General features: G+C 40.7%; 1 non-coding gene across 1 annotated transcript; it reads left to right on the top strand.

The window, feature by feature from the left end:
- Positions 1-11,299: 11,299 nt before the first annotated feature.
- TRNAV-GAC (transfer RNA valine (anticodon GAC)) lies at positions 11,300-11,371 on the top strand. Its single transcript has one exon. It is a non-coding gene; the product is annotated as a tRNA-Val (tRNA).
- Positions 11,372-18,673: the final 7,302 nt, after the last annotated feature.

Raw genomic sequence — 18,673 nt, 5'->3', positions numbered from 1 at the left:
ACCCTAGTAGGACGGATCTCAGTGGTCTTAAAGACGATGGACAGGAGTTCGAACGTGGAAGGAGGGGGGCAATCAGTTTTGAGGGATTTTAGACGTATGTCGGGCGGCATGTTGGTGGCATCAGTGTCCTAGTGCGAGAAAACGTGAGTGAGGGAGGCTCGACGGTCCAAGGTAGGGGAGAGGTAAGAGATAGTGTGAGGGTCTCCACCCCGTCAGGTGAGAACAGGTCCACTCCAGCCTCCACTCCTCAGGAAAATGAGTTTTCCAGAATGGGTTGGGGAAGCTGGGGTAGAGATTGCTCAAGCCAAACGGTCGAGAGATGGATGATGGATGATAAAATATAAGAAAATAAAAAAGGATGTGAAGATGGAGTGGAGGCAACGCGGGGGTGTGGGGAGCAGCGAGGGTGGTGAGGGAACAGCCTGCCGGCGTCGTCACCGTAACGGTCTCCCGCGGGAAGGACCAACGCGGGAGGCAACGTTACAATCCACTTCTTTCTTCTCTCTTCTTTCTTCAGTCTTCTGTCTTCTGTCTTCTGTCTTCTTTCTTCTTTCTTCGTGGGATCTGGAGGTTAATCCTCCATCAACCACGTGGTTAACACGTGGTCGAGACAGGAGCAGCAAGAACCTTCTCGAATGGCTAGAAAAGATGATGTATACATAGGAACATTCTTATATATACCGGGTCAGATGGACGTAAAAGTAGCAGTTGTACCTTCTGTGCCTATCATCGTGTGCTTTTTGTGAAATGTGCATTTTTCTTTGTATGTATCTTATGGAACATAGACAACACAGCAAGCTCTATCTTATGACACCATCATATTTTACTTTTTTCCCTATATACATAGAGATAATTGTATAGAATTGCCTTTCAACCTTCATCCGGATCAAGTGAGGCAGGGTGGGCGGAGCTTATGGCTTTCCTTCAGCCAATAGGGAGGGAGTTTGTGTCTGCTAGTACACAAAACGCGCTCGCACCACCGAAGACGAGATTACTTGATTACTTTACCTAACCCAAACAATACATAGGAATTTCATCCTTACAACTTATCAAACTATATCAAATGCAGCCCTCTCATTGGTAGATCATTGTCAACCAATGGCAAGCACGTATTTCACCATATATAGAGGCACCGAGGCCCGTTAAATCCCGTTTTCAAACCTCCAGTCTACAAAAAAGGACTTTAACAGGCCTTCCTTTCCACGCTTAACACACCCACCCACTACCACCACAAACACACACTCCCATTACTTGTATACTTTATTTACTTATAATTTCTCGCTGTATCCCGCGTTAGCGAGGCAGCGAAAGGAATCACACGAAAGAATGGGCCAACCCTCCCACATACACATGTATACATATACACGTGCAGAAACGCCCATATACATACCTATGCATTTCAACCTATACATATTCATACATACACATACATATACTTATATACACATGTATATACTTCATACTTACTGTCTTTATTCATTCTCGTCGCCACCCCGCACACTTTATTCATACTTTATATATGTCTTTCTTTTCTTTCATACTATTCGCCATTTCCCGCGTTAGCAAGGTAGCGTTAAGAACAGAGGACTGGGCATTGGGTGAATATCCTCACCTGGCCCCCTTCTCTGCTCCTTCTTTTGGAAAATTAAAAAAAGAAAAGAAAAAACGAGAGGGGAGGATTTCCAGCCCTCCACTCCCTTCCCTTTTAGTCGCCTTATACAACACGCAGGGAATACGCACGAAGTATTCTTTCTCCCCTATCCCCAGGGATTATACATGAAAGCCGGCAAGGCAGCGGGTTTGGATAGCATTGCAGTGGAATTTATTTAAAAAGGGGGTGACTGTATTGTTGACTGGTTGGTAAGGTTATTTAATGAATGATTCATGGTGAGGTGCCTGAGGATTGGCGGAATGTTTGCATAGTGCAATTGTACAAAGGCAAAGGGGACAAAGGTGAGTGCTCAAATTACAGAGGTATAAGTTTATTGAGTATTCCTGGGAAATTATATGGGAGGGTATTGATTGAGAGGGTGAAGGCATGTACAGAGCATCAGATTGGGGAAGAGCAGTGTGGTTTCAGCAGTGGTAGAGGATGTGTGGATCAGGTGTTTGCTTTGAAGAATGTATGTGAGAAGTACTTAGAAAAGCAAATGGATTTGTATGTACCATTTATGGATCTGGAGAAGGCATATGATAGAGTTGATAGAGACGCTCTGTGGAAGGTATTAAGAATATATGGTGTGGGAGGCAAGTTGTTAGAAGCAGTGAAAAGTTTTTATCGAGGATATAAGGCATGTGTACGTGCAGGAAGAGAGGACAGTGATTGGCTCTCAGTGAATGTAGGTTTGCGGCAGGGGTGTGTGATGTCTCCATGGTTGTTTAATTTGTTTATGGATGGGGTTGTTAGGGAGGTGAATGCAAGAGTTTTGGAAAGAGGGGCAAGTATGCAGTCTGTTGTGGATGAGAGAGCTTGGGAAGTGAGTCAGTTGATGATTCAGATAAGAACTGTGTCAAAATGGTTCACTCTGTGAGATATGCTCCTTTTGTGTGATACTAGTTCTTAGTCTATAAATAGAGACATCTATATATTTTGGGTAGTATGATTATTCATCTTTGTAGTTTAGCAAATTAATATAAATCATCAGTTATTCTTGCATATATTCTTTCTTATGTTTTCATACATTGGTACTATTGTTTTTAGTGATGATTGCTTTCATATATAGAGTCCATTACTGATATATTATACTATTATGTGCACCTCTCATATACAGAGTCTGGTATTCATATGTTATACTGTTATGCCAGCCTTTCATGTCCTTTATTTCATTACAATATCTTCAAATAATATTCATGTTATGTATTTTGTATTAGGTCAATATTGTTAATTATATCTTAAATATTTTTTGGGGGGTTATTACTTACATACTTTATGTAAGATTGTATTACATGTCCAAAGATATTCCATGCGGTAATCGTAAAGGTTCATATGTACTTCGGAAATTACCTAGAATCTCTTATTATAAACGGAACCAGCCTTCTAAAATGGCGACGTCACACAAAGTTGTTTTGACAGATTCTGGTGACACAGATGACCCACAGAAACCTTCTCACACGTTACCACACCCACACCCACCTCCCCCTCCACATCACAAAAACTCAGGACAATCAAATCCTTCACAAAAAACTGTTTTCACACTAAAACAAGCTAGGGAACCACACGAGTTATTTGATGGTAAACTGTCAAATTCTGATCGGTGGATTAGAAATGCAGAGGACATTGTTGAACATAATGGTGATTCAGGAGACAGAGCGTTTATATCGGCTGCTAAAAATCTCATTGATTTCAACCAGCCTAACAATTACGCTAGGGTTGTTTATGACTCAGATGACATTCGAAACTGTACATCTTGGGAGGAATTGAAAACGTTGTTTACATCAGGTTGTGAAGAATCATTCTCAGATAGTTTACTACACGTCCTTTTACGTGCTCTTAACACAACATACTTGGATGATACGTCAGTCCCTGATCACTGGAGTACCTTACATGGAAGAATGAGATTAGTTAGGCAGGCTTATGAATCCTCACCCTGGATATCAGCCATGATGAATGCTGAAACTCATGTACAAACATTCATGCGTTTATTACACATAACCTTCATTCTCAAGGACCTGACCTCCAGACGTAAGACGACGGTTACTTAATGAGAACATCGACCCATCATTGTGGGTCAGTAACAAAAGTGTTGAATTACACTCAAAAGAAAGGTGGTTATTCCAACACCAAGACACTGGGGAGGGTGTCGGCTTCCCAAAGTGTGACGTAACATTCTAGTGGTCAACACAATCATTCTTCTCATGGTCAAATACAGTGATTCAGTGATGACAAACACTCACATAAAGTGACGTGCTTCCGGTGTGGCCAACCAGGACATAAAGCGAATGTGTGTCCTTACACATGGGACTCATTCTCACGTGAGCCTCGACCAGAACAACAAACGCAGTCAACAACCCATGTCATCACAACCTCGGTCGTCACAATTCTGCCGACCTAGTCATGATTTCCTCCAGTCAGACATCAGGCTGACCTTCACCCGCTCGCGCCCAACACCACCAAGCAGGTGTTCATATCATAGCAACGCTAGACACACTTCAGCGGAATGTCGAGCATTAGCTAGACAGACGTCATCTAACACAGGTTCATCATGTCATTATTAACAATGACAATCTCTCGCTCATGACAAGACTCCATCACATAAGGAACTCTTAAGACATTTTCGTTCTTCGCCATTTTCTCACATTACAAGTTTTGATTTAGTGGGTTCTTTCCAGGATAAGCCAATCACAATCTTTCCAGGATAAGCCAATCACAATCTTTCCAGGATAAGACAATCACAATCTTTCCAGGATAAGCCAATCACAATCTTTCTAGACACCAGCGCTGAAGCAGATGTCATTCATTATGATTTTATTCAACCATTAATGGGGCGCACTCAACTTGGTCAATGCTCGGACCTTTACCCATCCCTTCAAAGTATCTCAAATGAAAATCTCGACGTAAGGGGCACTATTAAAATGGACATTCACATAGGCGACTCGGTCATTACCGTAACCCCTTACATTGTTCGTGGTGTAACTTTTCATGCTAACTTGTTGCTATGACGCCATTCTATGGCACAATATAAGATCTGTCCTATTTATCATGTGGTTTGTGTTGATAATACGTTCTTGCCATTGTCAGAGAAGAGTTCCCACTCAGTCAGCGTCATTAATACATCTGCTTCCACGTCCTGCTTCACGGTAGACAATGCGCGTCCTTTTTACTTTTCTACTCATCATTGTCCTGGTAAACTGAGAACCAACATGACTCTGCATAGTAACACATTAACGAAGGTTCCACTCTCACTTTCTCGAACATGGATGAATGATCATGGACTCAGACATAGTCAGGGTGATCTCGCACTAAGAGTAGTTGCTGAACCTTCCTCACTAACTGTCACACGACTATCGATGGATGCCTCTATTCATGAGACCCCAGATGTAGAGGTCACCATATACATTGCCAATACGGGACCCCACTCCTGTCCGTCTCCGTAAAGGGGCCAAGCTTGTGGAATTCTCCGTTTTGAAGTCCGGAATTCAAGACGAGGAGTTGCATGAGTTTACCATCCGTCTAGTCTCACATTCCATTAACCCACCACCACCTACTCCTCCTACCCCAGACTCAGCAGTGCACGGCTTGAGTCAGCTCCCCACCATCACCCCTGACATGATATCCAAGGTAGGATTATCCAAACATGTTGACCAGTTAACAGACTTACTTAACCAGTATAGGTCTACTATTGCCTTATCAGGAGAACCACTCGGTAGAACTCATTTGGATGTTCACATTATTAACTTAGAGAAAAACACACGTCCCATTGACGTCCCAGCCTATCGATTGACACACGCGCACAGAGACATAGCAAACAAAGTTGTTCAGGACATGTTGAAAGATAAGGTTATAGAGGAATCACCATCACCATGGAATTTACCACATCTGATCGTTCCGAAAAAGGACGGAACTTTTAGACCAGTCATAGATTTTAGAAAACTCAACAACAAGGTCACTTTGAAAGATGGTTTCCCATTACCAGTGGTATCAGAGCTTCTTCATAGCCTCGGTAACAATAAGGTATTTTCAACTTTGGATTTATTGAGCGGATTTTGGCAGATTCCCTTGTCAGAGGAAAGCCGCCCCCTGACTGTGTTCAGTACGCCAGATGGTCATTGGCAGTTCATATGCATCATGCACTTCGGTCTTCATTCCTCACCGGTGATCACCTTCTCAAGGTTAATGACTAACATTTGTCGTCACATGTTGGGCCAAGATGTATTGGTTTATTTTGATGATATAATTGTCATGTCTCCAGATATTGCTTTTCATTTCAAAAGTCTTGAGAGAGTATTTCTACGACTTAAGGATGCAAACCTAAAAGTCAAGTTATCCAAATGTTCCTTTCTACAAACAAGAATGAATTACTTAGGTGACACCGTTGATGAAAACGGTATTCAACCTAATGCACATAAAGTCAAAACAATTGTAGAATGGCCAGTCCCTTCCACAACAGACAAGGTCAAATCCTTCCTTGGTTTAGCAGGATATTATTGAAGATCTATATCTAATTTCGCAAAGATCGCAAACCCACTCACTTCACTTCTGAAACAGGGAGTTACATTCCAGTGGTCTACAGCACAAGATAGTGCGTTTAACTTACTCAAGCGACACTTGATAGAAACATCTATCCTTCGATTCCCCAACTTTGAGAAACCCTTCATTTTGCACACAGATGCTTGTAAACAGGGTCTTGGAGTTGTACTTATGCAGGAGTTGAATAAGGGTAGACTTTTTCCCATAGCCTATGCGAGCCGTTCATGTTCAAAGACGGAATCGAAATACTCAATAACTGAGTTAGAAGGCCTTGCAGTTGTTTGGGCACTCAAACATTTTAAGAAATACATATATGGTTACCTTATTACAGTTTATACAGATCACAGAGCACTGTTAGGTATTTTTCAACAACAGGATCCTACAGAAAAGTTTCAGAGGTGGTTTTTAACTACACAAACATTTGACCCAGATTTTCGTTTTGTTTCTGGCTCATCCAATGTAGCTGCAGACGCGCTTTCCCGCAGAGTGGGTGCAGTCACTGTAAATAAGAGCCTCGTATATTTTGATGTAGAGCGGCTACTGTGACGTTGATGTAATATCCATTTGATAAATCTCTATCTAAATATGACCTTCAGTCATAAAGACTGCACCACAAACCTTTCATTGCCTTGAAATCTTAAGAGAATCAATGTTAACCTTTGTATGTTTTATATATGATCCAGTGACTTTAACTCCAGCCACCGTTGTAGACAGTCATATCCCTGATATGTGGACACCTGGAACGTTGTAGATATTTTATCATGAAGGTCCCAGTACTGTGTCCACGCCACACCCACCCCAACAAAGGGCGCCTGTGGACGACTATGACGAAGGGAGACTCTTCAAGCAAACCTTATCATAAGTTTACAAGGACGATCTCTTTGTGTTTTCTGTCATCCACTAAGGAATATTTGTCAAGCGTTTGGTGTGTCCACAACTGTTTTATACCTTCGGAGTTATATTTCTTCCTCTTGTGTATCACTAACATTGAGTCTCGGGTCGCCTTAGTTTCACTACAACGAAATTCGCAGACGTTACTAAAGGTGAAACGTAAGACGACGTCAGGTAATGAACAGATGCGACAACTTGACATAACTATCGTAAAATGGTACATTGGACTGTGTTTCCTGCTTGTTTAATTCTTGCTTTGTTTGCATTAACATTTGTCTATTGATTTATAGATTATGGCTGGAGGTAACCATTGTCAACTCTTCATAATTAATGATGGTCTGTGGTAGGTTTACTCCCTACACCCATCATCCTTCTTGGTTCCAAATCTATTTCAGGCCACCCAGACCACTGGTGCCTTGTGGATGTACCAATGTGACCCTATGTTCGTACAATTGTTCTTAAGCCCGTTTCGTAGGCAGTGTTACCGCTGTGTTTTGTGAAAATTGTCTCCTTACCAGCGAGTATTGTAAGAAAATGGTTTAATAGTCTATCTTGCAACTGCATCAGCTACTACAGATAATCAGAAAGTGTAAACATTCAGCGGTTCATGAATGCCAAGCGGTTGTTCAATCCAGGCAAAATGTGTGGATGACCTTGACGGAGTAAGCAATGTGTTGATGAAGTTATGGCCAGTGGTGTGGCGAGGGAGGGTCTGGGCAGGGAGGACACGATTGAGTGATGTTTCGTATCGTCAAGCCTCATTCCTTCCCTTGTCTATGTTTTACTTTTGATGACATTCATAGAGAATGCAGCTAAGGAGTTACGTTTTCTATACACAACATAGATGCTATTCGTTTTTACAAAATCGTAGTTTACTTGCAAACGGTAAAATCACTCATATGTAGCTTTGCCAGGTTTCCTCCTAAATTTGTTTTCCATATTAGATTCATCATACGTCAACGTAACAACTTAACAAAGAGATGGTCACGAAGTGCAAAGATGATGAAAGGCTTTGATAATCTCGATCTAACAAATTCCCTAAGGCTAGATCTTCTGATCTAAGTCGTATTAATGGATGCAGTCTGGTGGGAAAACATTCTACCTTCACTGAGGCCAAGTGTTATTTGCTCAACCTAATTGTTAACATACAGACTGATGATTCCCCTGCAACTTCCATGGTATACACACTGACCAACTTGGCAAGTGGTACACCGAGTACAACGCCACACCTCCTGACTCCTTCCCAACCCACATGATGAAGGTCATGGACAACTTGTATGACCGCTACCTAACATTACCTGGACCCAAGATGACATTAAAAATTATTGATAAATTCTATCTTGCTTGAGAGAACAAAATCTTTAATACTAAAGAATGATGGAAAGAAAGAGCAAGATAATATCTTGGGAGATAAAGTGTGTCGATCACCACAGACAAAATTGAGGATACAACATAGAATAGAGAATTTGTATATGATGATGCTCTTGCCTCCTCTGACGTCCACATGTTATCCACATAAACACAGTACTTTACTACAGTACATACAGTAATATCAGTCGTAACAACACTATGTATGTAGTCGTGATTACCGTAACATGTGAGTGGCAAGATTGGATGACGTAACGTAACAATATCAGACTTCATCATTCTCAATAGTTTAGGTGGATCATGTAATATTTGGCGTTGCTTCATGTTTTATCAGATGATAAAATGATGGCTGGTCTAATGACCTTCACAAGTCAGTGGTCATTAAATCCAACACAGCAACCAACCACTCAGGATGACCAGGAGGGAGCCACCTGGTGCAGACCAAGTGTACCAGCCTGGTGGAGAGGATCAACTGCTCCACCTCAGGATAAGAGCTGCTCAAGTTCTGTAGTGAGGGACACTCCAAGTGGCATGTGAAACTACCAGTCTTAGTTATAAACTACCGCCCGGCTGGCCGGTGGGTGGGTGGCTGTGGCCAACATGAACCCTGGGGCTACACACACACACACACACACACACACACACACCGCCCACTGACCTGACCACCGGCCGGTGGGTGGCTGTGGCCAACATGAACCCAGGGGCTACACACACACACACACACACACACACACACACCGCCCACTGACCTGACCACCGGCCGGTGGGTGGCTGTGGCCAACATGAACCCAGGGGCTACACACACACACACACACACACACACACCGCCCACTGACCTGACCACCGGCCGGTGGGTGGCTGTGGCCAACATGAACCCAGGGGCTACACACACACACACACACACACACCCCACTGACCTGACCACCGGCCGGTGGGTGGCTGTGGCCAACATGAACCCAGGGGCTACACACACACACACACACACACACACACACACAGAGCGGCGCCAGGCTGGAGGCGGGGCATCGTGACGTCACAGGCAAGTCCCTCCCCCCGCCAGATCCAAACATGTGTTGTGTCTGGTGATGGCGGTTCAAGATTTCCCACATTTATATTGATCTTTACATTATCATCCACTCCCAAAGTCACCTGGCATTCTTGTGTTTCAACAACAGACGTGATATATGCAACACCAGGCAAACATTGTACCATTATCTGATAGGTTAATTGGTGCACAATCAAGAACCAGTGAATTTCATCGCCGCCATAAGTAAGTAAGGAAGGTGACTTTAATGATGATAAATACGACCTGGTATGGCTGTGTCTACACACTACCGCCATCTGGTCAACATTGTACATACCAACATTTAAACTGTGACATTCAACCACAAGGTTTAAAGTCGCTCATGAAAACGCGAACTTAAAATCTATCCATTTAAATCTACCATTCATCAATAAACATTTAAACACCGTCATTTGAACGTAAACCTTCCAGCTGCGTTATTTTACCAGAGTCCTTTAAGATACGTCATATAAACACAAAACTTAAATGTACGTTAAGCTTGTGCAAACCATCGTGGAATCTCAAACTTTTGAATTAGAATTGTAATGAAATTGCGAACTTTTAACTCTGTCAAATTACAGCTATTGTACAAAATGATTCACTTAATTGACAAATTTTAATGTCAGTTAATTTAACGATATCCTTTGTGGTTCATCTCTGAAACACAAACCTTTAAACTTTGTCTCTAGAACTGAACACAACCATTAAGTTTCATAACTGGAATGGAAATTTGGATAATCTATCAAAATTCGTCATATAACGCGAACTTTTAAATCCTTCCATTCAGTTGGGCCGTTACTTGCCTGGTTGCCATTCATAATATGTCCTTTTATATTGTATGTTGACTACGCTCTCATTCATTCGTCATTTGGATCGTCTCACTGATATTCCATTCATAAACTTCATTCCTGCAGCTTATTTTTGACCGCCATGTTGCTTCCTCAAGGTTTATAATTCTTTGTGTATTTAATAATAGAAGATTCAATGATATTTCTCGTGGTACTGGAATTAGAGTTAATAATGCCATCTCAGTTATTAACTCTAACTCAAGTACCACGAGAAATATCATTGAATCTTCTATTACTGAATACACAAAGAATTATAATCTTAATATTTGTGATGGTCTATACAAATTGGATAACTTTAATGTTGATAAAATGTGTAAACAATTCACCTTCTTGTCCACATAATAAGTTTATGATACGCTTGTTGTCTGTCTTGGACAATCACATGTTTACCATATGGCGTCCTAGCTACGTCTCTTCGTTGTATATCAACTGGCTGTTATATTTCTCTCTTGTGTCTCCCCTGATGATGTGAGTTTTACACGAAAGTGCACTTGGGAATTTATCGTGTTTATTTTCCCCGTGGACTCATAAGAATATACTTGATCACGTGCAAAATTGCGATCCTTTTCAATATATGTACATACATATATATATATATATATATATATATATATATATATATATATATATATATATATATATATATATATACATATATATATATATATATATATATATATATATATATATATATATATATATATATATATATATATATATATACATATATATATATATATATATATATATATATATATATATATATATATATATATATATATATATATATATATATATTCCTCAGTATGTTTACTTTCGATAATGAGGAACAGAAGAAGGAGCCAAGCAAGTAAATTTCGTCAAAGACATCACTCTTTTCTAAACGCTGCCTCGCAAAGATTTTCATTAATTCAAATTGAAGAAACAGACGAATTTTCTATTGTCTGGTTAGCTCAGTGGTAGAGCGTGAGTCTGACACACTCAAGGTCGTGGGTTCGAGACCCACACCAGACATAATTTTGGTCTTTTTCTTTTTTCATTTTGTCCGCATCACATGTGTGCAACATTCAGTATCTTTGTCCAACGTTATAGTGAAGATCTTCACAATAAATTGTGGTTTTCGACCTTATCTGAAAGGGTCAGGTCCACCAAGACGTCCTTGAAATCTTCCAGAAGCTTCTGGCGATCCTCCTCCAACTGCTGGGCACATCAGAGTTAACATGGGCCGGACATCGGTTGTGGAACGACTTAATCTGCTTCCGGTAGTTAGCAGGGATGATAATGAGGGCTCTGACCTCATACCAGGTCAGCTTAGTTCCAGTCTATTGCTTAGTTCCAGTCTATTGCTTAGTTCCAGTCTATTGCTTAGTTCCAGTCTATTGCAACGACAATAAAAAAGTAAAACTCATTTCTTCGTGGAAAATTGAGAGGAAAACACGACAGCAACATGGAGATTTACTGTGGTTATTTTGCCGGCTAGTCGGCAACGGTCGGTCAAACACTATTTTGCCGTGGTAATCTCAGTGCTTCATATAATACTAAGTCCAAAAAAATGTTCTTGGGGGCGTAGCTCAGTGGTAGAGCACTCGCTTGGCATGCGAGAGGACCCGGGTTCAAACCCCGGCGCTTCCATTTTTGTTATTTGGGAAATTCATTGTTTTCAGTCTTATATATATATATATATATATATATATATATATATATATATATATATATATATATATATATATATATCGTCCGATCAGGGAAGTTAAGCAACGTTGGGTCTGGTTAGTACTTGGATGGGTGACCGTCTGGGAACACCAGATGCTGTTATCCCTGGGGATAGGGAAGAAAGTATACTTGCCTCGTATTCCCTGCGTGTCGTACAAGGCGACTAAAAGGGGAGGGAGCAGAAGGCCGGAAATCCTTTACTCCCATTTTCAATTTTTCAGAAGACGGAACAGAGAAGATGTAAAGATATTGTAAAGATGTAACTAATATAAGATATAAGAATGAATGGAAGATACGGATGTAGCTGAAACAAGGAGTAATGAAGATTAAGGTGTAATGAAAATTATTCTGTAGTGAAGATAAATGTATATGTTAAAATTTTGTATTGAACATCAAGAAGTAATGATAATGATGAGAGTGTAGTGAAGAAGAGTATAGTGATGATAAGGATATTGTCAAGATAGGTTGTAGTGAAGATACGAATGTAGTGAAGATACGAATGTAGTAGAGATGAGGGTTATTAAAGAGTAAAGTTTGTTCAAAATGATTATGTAGTGAAGATAAGAACTACTTTTAATGAACATCAGGGAGTGCAATGATGATGGTATGGTAGAAATAACGGTGTAGTGAAGAAGAGGGTATAGCGAAGATATATTTAGTGAAAATAAGCTAGTAGTGAAGATACACGTTAGTGAATATGAGGTAGTAATGAACTTAACCTTATTGATCTGATCCCCCAAATCCTCCAAGCTACGTTCAAGGGCGGATCCAAAGCCAACCGAAAAGGCTATTTCTCTGTGTATTGTTAGTGGTGGTGGTGGTGTGTAGGTGTGTGTAATCATCTATTTGCACTGTATTAGGAGGGAGTTTTACACTCGTGGGGCCCCGTGTAAGTACGTTGTTTGAGTGAGCGGGTTAAATCTAAAGCCTTCCTTGAAACCAGCTTAGTCAAGATAAGGTCATATGAAGATGAGGTTGTAGTGAAGATTATAATAAGCCTTGCATAGTGAAGATAAAGGGATCAAGGAAAGGAGATGTAGTAAAGAAGATTATAGTGAACACAAAAGGATTCAAGCTACGTGCAGGGTCGGCCTACGGGCTTGAACTTACATTTTAGGTCAAAGGCATCACCAGTACACCCCGGCCAGCATTAAAGTTTATCCGTACACACACACACACACACACACACACACACACACACACAGAAAGTAACTATTATTCAACAATGATTTCCCAAATGCCATTTACCTCATATCCTTTTATTTCGATGCTGGAAAATGGCTAAATTTTCGTCAAAGTGTTTTTTGTCTTAGTATTTATGATGATTTATTGATTCAAAAAGTATTGGTATATCGAAACTATTTAGATCCTTCAACATCTTTAGCCATCTTCACTACACTCTCAACACCATTGGCCATCTTGACTATTTCTTCGACACCTTTAGATTTCATCAAATAATGATCGCAACAAAACTAAATGAATCCGTCTACATATCCGGATTTGTATAGGATTTAATCTGGATAGATCTGGTTATGTGACGTCACACGACCCAGGGGTATATAAGGCCGGCGGCGAGAGAAGTGTAATCATTTGAGGATGGGATTCCGTACCGACAACATCTCCTCTCACACTCTCCGGCAAGAAGAAAATTTGGTAAGTGCACCTCAGGCCGGAGTCAAAATGAGCGTTCCAGTTGTAAAGTTGACCCAGAAGGATGTAAATGACCTGGTGGTCATGAGAGAGGTGGGTCGGGGAGGCAACGCCAAGATTGAAACGGTGTTGTTCCGTGGATCGTGTTGCGTCATCAAAAGCCTTCTGGACGGAGTGAGTTCGAAAAGTCTTATGGATGAAGCCGACATTCACAGGAGACTGGCTGGGGCTGGAGGAGCCCCTCTACTTCGAGCAGTGTGCCGCAACCCCCCATTGATCATCTTAAGCCACACTGGCCAGCCTTATGATAAGTACATGAGAACATGTCGGTCGGACGAGGAACTGGTCGAGTCCGCCATCATGGTCGCTCGTCGGCTGATGGAAATCCATAAGAAAAACATTGTCCATAATGACGTCAAGGTCGAGAATGTGACGGTGACGATGGGTGAGAAGCCAGAGTTTCACATCATCGACTTCGGCTTGAGCGTTAAGAAGGGAAGCTGCGTTGAGTACAATGTTCCTGACCTGTGGTTGGCCCCTGAGGTCAGGGAGCGCAAGCCGGTCTCTCCAGCCAGTGACGTCTTCTCTTTTGGGCATCTAATGAGGCACGTGTCCATCCTGGTCAGGAAGCAGGGTGTGCGGGAAAGCCTCCAGGATCTTTACCAAACAGCGACCCACAGCGACCCCTCAGAGAGACCAGCTCTGCCACTTATTATTGGTGAGCTGAAGAAGGTGATGAGGTCAGTCCGCCGGAGGCGTACCAGAGGAGGGGGCCAACGGAACCAGAGGAAGGGCAGGAAATGAGGTGCCCTTCCTCAACTATCTACCTCACAATAAGAACTTTGTTTTAGAGGTAATTAATGTCTTTATATATCTTCAAACGGGAAAGACCTTTATTTAAGAGGAAATTAAAATATTTATTTAAAACGGGAAAAAATTATGGAACTCGACATGCAACCACCTCCTCGTGGTGAGTTCTGGGTGATAAGAGATCAAACATCTCTTATCAGCTAAGAGTTGCATACAAACGTATTTCCTGATAAGTAAAAGACAACTGGATAATGTTCTTATGATCTTAAATGTTCTTAGAGTCTGGCTAGTGTTATCTTGGAGGTCTTCTATCCCCTACAGCTCGGGCTGGGCCCAGACTGTATCATGGACAACGATAAATGATCTTAGACTAGCTATCATGGACAACGATAAATGGTCTTAGCCTAGCCATCAAGGCCCATTTTCAGTCATCCATCATAAATTTGCATGTTATTCTAATATCATTAGTAGTTTTAACCATATAGAAGACTGACTTGGTTCAGTTGTATGTTTTCATACAAGAACAAATTGAAGAGTCCCAAGCATTTTGAAATGGCATTTGTACTACTTAACTCTCGATGTTAGTGAAAACATGTGAGATAACCACGACTGAGCAGCTTTCCTGTGTGCTATGAATTTTTGACCTTCCTTTCACCCCCCCCCCCTCTCTCTCTCTCTCTCTCTCTCTCTCTCTCTCTCTCTCTCTCTCTCTCTCTCTCTCTCTCTCTCTCTCATCAAAATATTCAAAATTATGAAATTCAATGTAGCCAAACTTCTGAATTTCTTGTTTGTCTTGTAAAGTGGATTGTAGGGTTTTGTTGATATATATATATATATATATATATATATATATATATATATATATATATATATATATATATATATATATATATATATATATATATATATATATATATATATATATATATATATATATATACGTATATATATATATATATATATATATATATATATATATATATATATATATATATATATATATATATATATATATATATATATTCGATTTATTTATTTTGCTTTGTCGCTGTCTCCCGCGTTAGCGAGGTAGCGCAAGGAACTAGACGAAAGAATGGCCCAACCCACCCACATACACATGTGTATACATACACGTCCACACACAGCACATATACATATATATACATCTCAATGTATACATATATATACACACAAAGACATATATATATATATATATATATATATATATATATATATATATATATATATATATATATATATATATATATTTTTTTTTTTTTTTTTTTCTTTTTTTTTTTTTTTTTTTTTTTTACTTTGTCGCTGTCTCCACTCGTTTGCGAGGTAGCGCAAGGAAACAGACGAAAGAAATGGCCCAACCCCCCCCCATACACAAGTATACACATACGTCCACACACGCAAATATACATACCTACACAGCTTTCCATGGTTTACCCCAGACGCTTCACATGCCTTGATTCAATCCACTGACAGCACGTCAACCCCGGTATACCACATCGCTCCAATTCACTCTATTCCTTGCCCTCCTTTCACCCTCCTGCATGTTCAGGCCCCGATCACACAAAATCTTTTTCACTCCATCTTTCCACCTCCAATTTGGTCTCCCTCTTCTCCTCGTTCCCTCCACCTCCGACACATATATCCTCTTGGTCAATCTTTCCTCACTCATTCTCTCCATGTGCCCAAACCACTTCAAAACACCCTCTTCTGCTCTCTCAACCACGCTCTTTTTATTTCCACACCTCTCTCTTACCCTTACGTTACTCACTCGATCAAACCACCTCACACCACACATTGTCCTCAAACATCTCATTTCCAGCACATCCATCCTCCTGCGCACAACTCTATCCATAGCCCACGCCTCGCAACCATACAACATTGTTGGAACCACTATTCCTTCAAACATACCCATTTTTGCTTTCCGAGATAATGTTCTCGACTTCCACACATTCTTCAAGGCCCCCAGAATTTTCGCCCCCTCCCCCACCCTATGATCCACTTCCGCTTCCATGGTTCCATCCGCTGCCAGATCCACTCCCAGATATCTAAAACACTTCACTTCCTCCAGTTTTTCTCCATTCAAACTCACCTCCCAATTGACTTGACCCTCAACCCTACTGTACCTAATAACCTTGCTCTTATTCATATTTACTCTTAACTTTCTTCTTCCAAACACTTTACCAAACTCAGTCACCAGCTTCTGCAGTTTCTCACATGAATCAGCCACCACGCTGTATCATCAGCGAACAACAACTGACCTCACTTCCCAAGCTCTCTCATTCCCAACAGACTTCATACTTGCCCCTCTTTCCAAAACTCTTGCATTCACCTCCCTAACAACCCATCCATAAACAAATTAAACAACCATGGAGACATCACACACCCCTGCCGCAAACCTACATTCATTAAAATAAAATATTATATATATATATTATATATATATATATATATATACCCCTTTGCCTTTGTACAATGGCACTATGCACGCATTCCGCCAATCCTCAGGCACCTCACCATGAGTCATACATACATTAAATAACCTTACCAACCATCAACAATACAGTCACCCCCTTTTTTAATAAATTCCACTGCAATACCATCCAAACCTGCTGCCTTGCCGGCTTTCATCTTCCGCAAAGCTTTCACTACCTCTTCTCTGTTTACCAAATCATTTTCCCTAACCCTCTCACTTTGCACACCACCTCGACCAAAACACCCTATATCTGCCACTCTATCATCAAACACATTCAACAAACCTTCAAAATACTCACTCCATCTCCTTCTCACATCACCACTACTTGTTATCACCTCCCCATTTGCGCCCTTCACTGAGTTCCCATTTGCTCCCTTGTCTTACGCACTTTATTTACCTCCTTCCAGAACATCTTTTTATTCTCCCTAAAATTTAATGATACTCTCTCACCCCAACTCTCATTTGCCCTTTTTTCACCTCTTGCACCTTTCTCTTGACCTCCTGTCTCTTTCTTTTATACATCTCCCACTCAATTTCATTTTTTTCCTGCAAAAATCGTTTCCAAATGCCTCTCTCTTCTCTTTCACTAATACTCTTACTTCTTCATCCCACCACTCACTACCCTTTCTAATCAACCCACCTCCCACTCTATTTATATATATATATATATATAATATATATATATATATATAAATATATAATATAATATATATGTATAATATTGGGAGGTGAGTTTGAATGGAGAAAAACTGGAGGAAGTGAAGTGTTTTAGATATCTGGGAGTGGATCTGGCAGCGGATGGAACTATGGAAGCGGAAGTGGATCATAGGGTGGGGGAGGGGGCGAAAATTCTGGGGCCTTGAAGAATGTGTGGAAGTCGAGAACATTATCTCGGAGAGCAAAAATGGGTATGTATGAAGGAATAGTGGTTCCAACAATGTTGTATGGTTGCGAGGCGTGGGCTATGGATAGAGTTGTGCGCAGGAGGATGGATGTGCTGGAAATGAGATGTTTGAGGACAATGTGGGTGTGAGGTGGTTTGATCGAGTGAGTAACGTAAGGGTAAGAGAGATGTGTGGAAATAAAAAGAGCGTGGTTGAGAGAGCAGAAGAGGGTGTTTTGAAGTGGTTTGGGCACATGGAGAGAATGAGTGAGGAAAGATTGACCAAGAGGATATATATATATATATATAATATATATATATATATATATATATAATATATATATATATATATACTGGGGAGGAAATATTTAAAACCATTTTGTGTCTCAGATTTTAGACATGAATCAAGGTATATTTACGCCACTGACTAAGATATGATCTTCATTTCCATCTAGCAGTTACAGGTTTTCAGATAATGCACTTATCAATAAATGGACCACTCGCGAGCTTAGGTAGTTCTAAGTGGAGCTTAAAATGTTGTGCTTCTACACAATGACAACAAATGTGGATCACTCCCAATTGGTGGTTCAACTATGATGTGTGAACAGCAAGACACAATCGTCCTGGTCTTACACAAGATATCATACCACCATCACCAATGGTTAATGTGTGGGGGATCTTAAGATGGTGACTTTTCTCCTGGGTCAGTAGGTTGGGTACAACAAGTATCTCAGCTTTATCTGTCTCTGGGATAGTAGAGCTGAGGATG

This window comes from Panulirus ornatus, chromosome 12 (genome assembly GCF_036320965.1).
Source record: "Panulirus ornatus isolate Po-2019 chromosome 12, ASM3632096v1, whole genome shotgun sequence".
NCBI lineage: Eukaryota > Metazoa > Arthropoda > Malacostraca > Decapoda > Palinuridae > Panulirus > Panulirus ornatus.
This window is presented reverse-complemented; position numbering and strand designations above follow the sequence as displayed.